The 8923-nt window shown below is 50.4% G+C and overlaps 1 pseudogene; it reads left to right on the plus strand.

Moving 5' to 3' along the window:
- Positions 1 to 5124: 5124 nt before the first annotated feature.
- Positions 5125 to 6708, plus strand: LOC142795421 (uncharacterized; annotated as a pseudogene).
- Positions 6709 to 8923: the final 2215 nt, after the last annotated feature.

Consider the following 8923-nt stretch of genomic DNA (forward strand, 5'->3'; position numbering starts at 1 on the left):
ATACAACCACTACGGCATTTGCGAATCTGTTTGGTTAAACGCTCTCGAAGAAGTAAGACTGAAAATTCAGGATGCACGGGATTTTGACTTCCTGCTTCTTGAGCGGAGGTAACTAGCGCAGACTGTATTTTGCGGTCGCATTTGGTACCTTTCTCACGTCGTGCAACCATCTTTACGCATCGTGCGATCACTGCTGTCTGCTTTGTGTTCCTTTTTTTGGTCAGGCGGCACTGAGTTGGTCTCTCGCGCGGCACTGGGACAGCAGCGTTCTGAGGTAGGCTTTGCTTTCGCTTCAGTGTCCATACGCGGTCGGCTGCTGGCACTGCGCTTCCTTTTGCGCCTAGTGCAAGGGGAGGAATCTCCCGCACGAACGCTTGCATATTACTTTCTAGGTACTCACCGTCGGCATTTGATGCCTAATGTGCAACTTAACAGGGGGCCGCAGTCAATAACACTTCCTGCGTTTTATGCAACAACTGTTGCATTTTTTCGCCATGTCAAGTCGAGCTGTCCTGGCATAGATGTTTTGAACCACATAGTTGAGACAACTGCTGCTTTGTTGCTTCCGTTGGTCCCGCCAGCCCGCCGTGCTCGCTCTAGACGGGTCTCTTGGAGCACCTTAACGGCTTCTTTTTTGCCTGGACACCTCCGGGACTTCATGTGGCGCCTGGGATGGGGTGTGCTTCCCACTCTCGACAGCTTTGAAAGGTGGAGAATAGTCCAGTCAGCAACATGTCCGAACTGCTCCCTTCGGGAAACAAATCAGCATTTTCTGAGGTATTGTGTCATTGCTCGCATTTTTTGGAGAGCCGTACATGCCGGATTTCGCTGCCTCAGAGTAAATCATTTTGTTTCTTCTGGGCGTTGTTCGCGAGGCCGCTTCGCTTGTCTTCTCATTGTTGCCGGCTGTTTCTGCCTCTGGCGCAACCGCTGCGAGGCGGTTGCAGCGGGCCGCCGCCACCGCGCGCTCTACCCGACCCTATAACGGTTAAACTCGGAGCTGCTGTCTGTTTTGTCGGAGGAGCTTTTCGTCCTCGGTGAAGAGGAATTCCTTCGGCACTGGTCTTGCCTTTTTGTGTCGGTCTATGACGGACGAGTGAAACTTGTCTTTCGGCCGGCCTGGTATTGGTAGGCTGATCTGTCGATGCACCGGCAGAAATGGCATGCCAACATGTAAATATGCAAAATGTACACATTTATGTTTTATTTGTGTCTCTTGTTTACCTCGAAATATTTTTTGTGGTTGTGTTTGTGTGAGCCATCGAATGTACATGTTCTTTCAACGTCATCTCATATCCATGTTCATGTAAATGACGTCTGTTTTGTCATCATCGTTAGAGTATGTCTAAGAAGGAAATGTTCTGTTGAGTGTTATTGACGTTTGTGGCAATAAATTTTTCTAAACAAAACTTTTGGACGATATGGTCCGAATATGCTGACGCAAGCAGAAAACGCTGGCCCCCAAGGACACCGAAGCCGCCATCTAGCAACAACCGGCGCCTCGCTCTGCACCTGCTACAGATGGAGATGCAGCTAGCGCGGCCTTGAAGGAAGAAACCTGCAAACCCCGGAGGCGTCCAAAGCAGACGCCGCACATCGGGTGTGATAAACTCATCGTGGTGCTCAAGCCATACAAAACGCTGGATCAGAAGGTGACCTTCGTTCCAGGTCAAGCCGGTGCTGCTGTACGCAACCTGATACATGACTGTGGGGAGGTAGAACTCACCGTCTGGCCCGTATGGATCGAAATGTATTTGTGTGTGGACTGAACTCAGTGCCCACCAGCGAGAAGCTCCTCAGTGACATCATGGTGGTAGTCCGGACCCGCCGACTCCTCTGTTCCGCGGTCACGCTGAAGCTCCAGGTGACGTCTGCAAGGGTGTCATCAACATTGATCCCAACGACACATCAGGCTCTCTCAAGCAAAACCTGATGTGGAAGCACGGCAACATCCCCTGTGTGAGAAAATTGGGTGAAACCGACGTGGCAGTGGCCTCTTGCCTTTGAAGGCAAGAGGGTGCCCCGTCATGTCCACTGCAGTGATCATGTCATCCCTGTGAGATTTATAAGAAGACGATTTCCGCCTGTCACCGATGCGGCACAGTATGGCATCGGGCTGACATCTGCCTGAAGCCGCAGTCGGGACGCTGTAGCCGCGTGGCTCTCAAGTGGTCACCACTTCCGAGGGTGCTGCTGAACACGAGTGCACACCTCGTTGCCTCATCTGTGGAGGCAGCCTTCTAACCGGTGCGGCTGACTGTAGAGACAAGTACCGGAAGCCGATCAAGCCGAGAATGTCACCGAGCAATACGACGCGGACGTCAGCTCCCAAGGAAGCTCCGTCCTCCACAGTGAACACCAAGAAACCTTCTTCTGCACCGGGAAGACCTGGGCAAGTCAAGACGACCAACAATGCTGAGACCAGGACGAAGGCACCAAACTTCAACTCCGGATACCTCCCATTCCTGGCAAACGCCCAAACAAAAGTGAGCGGTTGGGGTGGGGTTGCCTACGGTCCCCTCTCCCTCTCCCCTACCGAAGTCGCCCTACAGCGGCAAAATGCTGAACTGTGGCACCACACTGAAATTTTAGCAAAAAAAAAATCAGGAGCTAGAGGCAAAATTGGCCAGGCTTACAGAGCCTCAGGCGCATGCTGGTTATTCGGAGCTTATGCAGCAAACTGAGCCAGTGGACCTGGATGATAGGGCCTCGGTTGCGTCAGGGCTGCCTAGCTACTAGCAGTCCATGAGCAGCACACCAGTCGGGCATGTGAGCACCGCTTAGAACATTTAAAACACACGATAGCGGACATGCCAAACAAAATTTTTGAAGGCGTCAGGGCTTCTTTCAAGGAACTCTGCCAACGCGAGCTCTTGCAGATTGCGGAGAGCATAACTCCCGCAGTGAACGAGTCTGTTATGTCCATAATGGAGGGCAGGGCCAGCGTTCAATTTAGGAAAAGCCACTCTCACTCGCGTTCCCCACGACCAGATACGCATTGGCGAACGGTGATTCCTCGTCAAGACACAGCCTCGCAGGAACATATAATCGCGGCTTCCTCCCCGGAGATGCTGCTGCCACTGCCTGAAGTGCCATCACCATCGAAGATCGAGCCTGCGCCCAATAATTAAAAGTAATATTCCCTATGGCTACCCGACGCCAGCGGAAAGCCACTAATAAAATAATCGAAGAAAGATTCGGGATCGTTCAGTGGAACTTTAGGGGTTTTCGAAATTGGAAGAAACCGTCACACCTCCAGCTCTACCTGCAGTCGCTTGGTACGTCACCGGCGATCCTGGCTCTTCAGGAGCCAGGGTGAGAAGCTAAATTCACTGGGTATTGCTTATTCCAGGGGGGTCCTAGAACGTGTATCTTGGTGAACAAGGCCTACACCACAGTCGCTGTCGACCTTGAATTGAATAACGCACAAGACCCGAGTATGGTCAAGGTCCTGCCACTTAAGCGCCGAGATCCCTCCATACACTTACTGAACATTTACTGCCCTCCACATAAGTCCCGTGTGACTTTTCATGAAATTTTCTATCGTGCGTTAAAATTCGCTGCGGAAGAACCTCTAGAAATAGTTGGAGACTTCAACGCTCCAAGCCTTTATTGGGGTTACCACTTTAAAACGGCGAGAGGACGCAAGTTGGCAGAGTTGAGCTAATCTCCCCATTTCGTCTTACGTTTCTCACGGATCCGGCATGTCCCACACGCATGGGTGATTCGGTAACCCGGGACACGTGTCCTGACCTGTCTTTCGTAACGAACGTTAAAGATCACGTCTGAGAAAACCTAGGGGAATCACTTGGTAGCGATCACTGCCTTCTCCGGATCACTCTTCTGATGAAGGCGACTCGCAACAAATGGGGCCAAGCCAAATTGACTGATTGGAATAACTTTAGAAAGCAACACATTCCTTCCGTGCTCTTTTCCGGCGGCTATGCGCAATGAGCAAAGCATTTGCATGCGATTCAGCAAGAACATGTTAAGATGCTTCAGACTACCGCAGAAATCCCCGCAGTATACAATCACCTCCCACACCTGTGGGAGGCACGTAGGAATCTTACCAAGCGGTGGAAAAAAACAAAGGCTTAATCGCAAACTTAAGGGTCGCATTACTGACCTCACCGAACAAGCCGCACAGTATGCAACCTAGGTTACTGACTCAAATTGGGTTGTGAAGTGTATTACAGCAGCGCGCGAAATGAGCTCATAAGCGACGTGGCGCCTCTTTCGCAGCCTTATTGACCGTATAGTCCGACGAGTGGAGAGACGCTGCGACAACTGCGGCAGGCTTTGCACGGGTACCGAGGCACGGCGGCTCAGCTCGCGGATACCCTGTGTGACCGATATCTCTGTCATATAGAGGACCCATTGGGCCCGAGTACGAGTACACGGGCAAGCCTAATCCAGACATGGATGCCCCTTTTATGATACATGACCTAAGGGCGGCTTTAGCTAAGATGCGCAGAGGTGCGGCTCTAAGTAGAGATCGCAAAACAGTCTAACTGTTGGCGAATCTTTCAGACTCGACTTGCCTTCACTTGCTAGAGTACATAAATCAGACTTGGGATGGACGTCCACTTCGCATAGACTTCAAGACCTCCTTAGTCACTTTCATTCCTATACCAGGCAAGATGGCGAATACAGACAACCTGAGGCCTATCTCACTAACTTCATGTGTGGGTAAACTTATGGAGAGATTGGTTCGGGATCCCCTCTCTCCATGCATGGAAGTTAAGGGCCTCTTAGCAGACACTATGTTTGGGTTTCGCCCACATATGTCTGCTCAGGATGTCCTTCTTCAGTTGCATTGTGACATAATAGAACCCACTGTCATGTGACACAACGACATGGCTATATTCTTGCTCTTGATCTTAAAGGTGCCTTTGATAACGTTCGTCATGGTAGCATTCTGGCAAATCTGAGCTCTTCAGATTGCGGTGCCAAGGCATTTGCCGAGGTAAGAGAATTCCTCTCGAAGCGTCAGGCCTTCCTTAAAGTTGAGGATGATGAATATGACCCATACACTATGGGCACAAGGGGTACGCCCCAAGAAGCAGTTTTGTCACCACTCCTTTTCAACATTGATATGATGCAGCTCCCACATTATTGGCCCGGATGGAAGGAATTCATCACGCACTCTACGCGGATGGTATAACAATTTGGACTACTGAAGCTAGCCTTGCAGAAATGGAAGACCGCCTACAGCGGGCTGCCCCTATAGTCGATAGCTATGCTCTCCGCTGTGGTCTCCAATGCGCTCCTGCAAGATCAGAGCTTCTGCACGTCAGAGCAAACCCCAATGACGACACGAACTTACATATATTTTTGATGGGAGCTCCTGTCAGAGAAGTCGAGGAGATCCGGATCCTGGGCCTGTTCATTCATAACAGACTCAGACCGGACTCAACCATTACCAAACTGAAACGCATAGGCGAACAGGTCGGACGTATGATCCACCGCGTTTCCAACAAACGCGGATTGAGGGGCAGGGATATGATTCGACTCGTCCATGCCTTTGTACTAAGCCGAATCCTCTACTCCGTACCATATCTTCGCATTACCAAGTAACACGACCAGCGCATCGGCGCCATTATTAAGAAGGCTACAAATCGAGCTTTAGACTTACCGGTAACTACCTCCAATGCCAAGATGTCGGCTCTGGGAGTGCTAAACTCTTATCAGGAATTGAAGGAGTCGCACCTCTTCAACCAATATATGCGATTTTCGCAGAGCGTATCTGGGCACCGCTTGTTAGGCCACCTGCACATGCAACATGACTGCATTTCAGAGGAGACATGCAGACTTCCTGAGCTGTGGCGCCACAAGCTCTGGGTTCCTCCCCTTCCTTGAAACATGCACTCACAGACACACGAAGGCAGACGAGGGGCGCGCACAGTGGCGCTCGAACGCCAATATGGATCTAAGCCAGGTGTATACTACGTTGATGTGGCAGGACCGTCGCCCGCTGGATTCTACACGGCCGCCGTAGTTCACCAAAACAAACGCGTTAACGGGCTCTCCTATCGGGCTTCCAACGCCACACGCGCTGAGGAGGTAGCAATAGCACTAGCCGCCTCGCACACGGACTCTATCGTAAGCATTACAGACTCACGCCGAGCCTTTGAAAGTTATCTGGCGGGCAAAGTATCACCTTTAGGCTACGATATTCTAAAGCGAGCCGTCAGGGATTTAGACCCCTCACCAAAACGCACTGTTTGGACTCCGAGCCACCTGTACCTTAGAAATAACGAGGCTGCGGATGCGGCCGCCCGCGCGCTTAACCACGAGGCACCTCACCCAGGCTTTTCCGGCTCAGAGACTAGCCAACCGCTTCTACGGTTTAGAGAAATCCTGGTGTACTATTGCGAACAACATCGGCTTTTCCCGGTGCCTGCTAAGGGCCTGAGTAAGGCTTATGAACGAACCCTAAGGCACCTGCAGACGAACACCGCGTGGTGTCCTGCAGTAGTAAAACATTTTTGACTCGAAAGTCAATGGGCGGTGCCCTCACTGTGGGGAAGTCTCCGATAACTTTCACATGGTGTGGGAATGTCAAATGAATCCTTCCCTTCTTCCTAATCCTTCCCAACTAGAGAGGCATGGGAGGCAGCCCTACTCCGTTGCTCAAGGCTTGAGGCTCAAAGAGCTCTAGTCCAACGGGCACGGGTAGCGGCCTTGTCCAGTGGTGTCCCAGAATAAGGACTCCTCCTGTGTAAAGGGCCCTCATGGACACACACACACACACACACACACACACACACACACACACACACACACACACACACACACACACACACACACACACACACACACACACACACACACACACACACACAGTTGCACATAATGAATTATGACCTACGAATAAGACGTCAGAAGATTGCTAAAATTCACCAGTTCACAAAAAAGACATTATTTTCTAACCACCGTACTGTCTGATTCAGCAGAGTGGGTTGTAAACAGGAAGTTCTTACGTGCTGTTTTATTCTTTTGATAAGTATGCCTCCAGAAGCATAGAAAGTGTAAACACAGGATATCGTGTTAGAACGAATGCTCAATTGAAGGAAACATCTGATCCAGCTTGCCAGGTAATTTATTCATTATGAACACTGTGCGCTGGTTCGCCGGGTGTAAATGGGCCTGTCCGAACCGCGCGCGGCACATGAGAAGTCGACGCTACGTCACACGTTAATTGCAACTGGGAATCGCAGTGGATGTCCATCGTAAAGGACTGGATGAATGCTGTCCTTAATTTATGCAACTATGTCGGAGTTATTCCAGAACAACTTCATTACCATACTTGAGATGAACTGCGTTTTAGCCCCAGTCCGCCTGCAGTGCTTGGCTTCTGACTCAAAGGTCACGGGTTCGATCCCTGCCGCGGTAGTTTCATTCCGATGGAGGCGAAAGGGTATGGAGGCCCGTGTACTGTGCGATGACAGTGCCCGTTAAACAACACCAAACGGTCCAAATTCCGGAGTCCTCCACTAGGGAATCACTCACAATCATATGGCGGTTTTGGGACCCAAAACTCAAGATATAATTACGGTTATGTCCTGAAACTTTGAAGTAAAAGGAAAAGGTTTTGAACGCTTTTTTTAGAATGAACATTTATTTCAGGGTAAAAGAAAAAAAAACTTACATGTTCCCTCGTTCATTCTCGGAGGCTCGAGCCGTCCTTTTTTTCTTCTCAGTCGATATAATGATCCTCCACTCTATCCTTCAAGAGGTTTTTGCACCTAACATTGCTTGTGTAGCCTCCGGGATTGGAGACATTGAAAGATTTCTGCACCTAAACTCGTTCTGCCCAGCCTCCGTGATCGGCTCATCCTTGCCCTAGCGATGGCGTAACGTGATTACGGCATCATGCAAAATCACTGTATGTGAAGTGCGCCCACCAGATTGGTTCAGTGGTTGCGTTGCTCGACGGCTCATTCAAAGGTCTTGGGATCGAATACCGGCCTCGGTGGCCGCGTTTTCGATGGAGGCGAAAGTGCCTGAAAAGATGACATCACAAATACTAGCGATGCGGGACATCTTGATGACGTCCTGTGGTGACGTCATCGCCTGATAATTTTACATGCGAAAGTTCCTATAGCGTCGAGCTCAATCAGGTGTGTGGCGTGACCAACCTTGGTGTGCATGTGCGTTTCCTCCACCTCTCTAATATCCTACGCTCTCCCTCTCCCCTTTCGCAACGCCGGAGCAGGCGAGTTCTTTTATTGAAACAACCGACTGCCCGCGCTCTTGACCTCCAAGGTAGTCTCTGTGGGAGGTATCTCTTGTGCGTTGTTGAACAATAAAAATTCGCAGCGTGCGCGTTAACTAAAAGCTGACTGCGGGTCTCTGGATCCACTCGGCGTTTTCTGTCTCTCGTTTACAATTAACAGCGATTGGCATGTTCCAGTAGGAAACACCAGTCCATCACAGCGTGCTTCGTGCCTCCCCAGTTTTCTCTCCTGCGCAAACGCCGCGATAAGCGCCAGCGTCAACGCCTCTGCCAGTGTAAGCGTTAGCGCCTCCCGCATCGCATCTGCACATGGTTCCCTTTAGCGGGAGATGGTGGAATATTTTTGCATCACTCGAGTTGACGCCGGTGGTTTACTTTCTCGTTTGATTAGACATCATAGTCAACATTCGCTTTGTGATCTTTCTTTATTAAGCTAAATTTTCGGCGAAATTGCACTCTACGATCTCGATCATTCAACACAACGCAGAGCACCATTACTCGCAGTTATTCAAGAGTAAAAGAAATAAAACTGCCAAGTGGCCCTTTTGCCGTCATGTCCGGAAAACAGCTTTAGTTAGGCGTCCGCAACAGCTCGAGGGACGCAGCCTGCCATTGTAAATGGTTGGCAGCTTGTGTCAGAAGATAGGCTGCGCACGCCAAACTAATTCTGTCCATAACTTCACA

The sequence above is a fragment of the Rhipicephalus microplus genome, unplaced genomic scaffold (genome assembly GCF_043290135.1).
Source record: "Rhipicephalus microplus isolate Deutch F79 unplaced genomic scaffold, USDA_Rmic scaffold_667, whole genome shotgun sequence".
In the NCBI taxonomy this organism is placed as follows: Eukaryota; Metazoa; Arthropoda; class Arachnida; order Ixodida; family Ixodidae; genus Rhipicephalus; species Rhipicephalus microplus.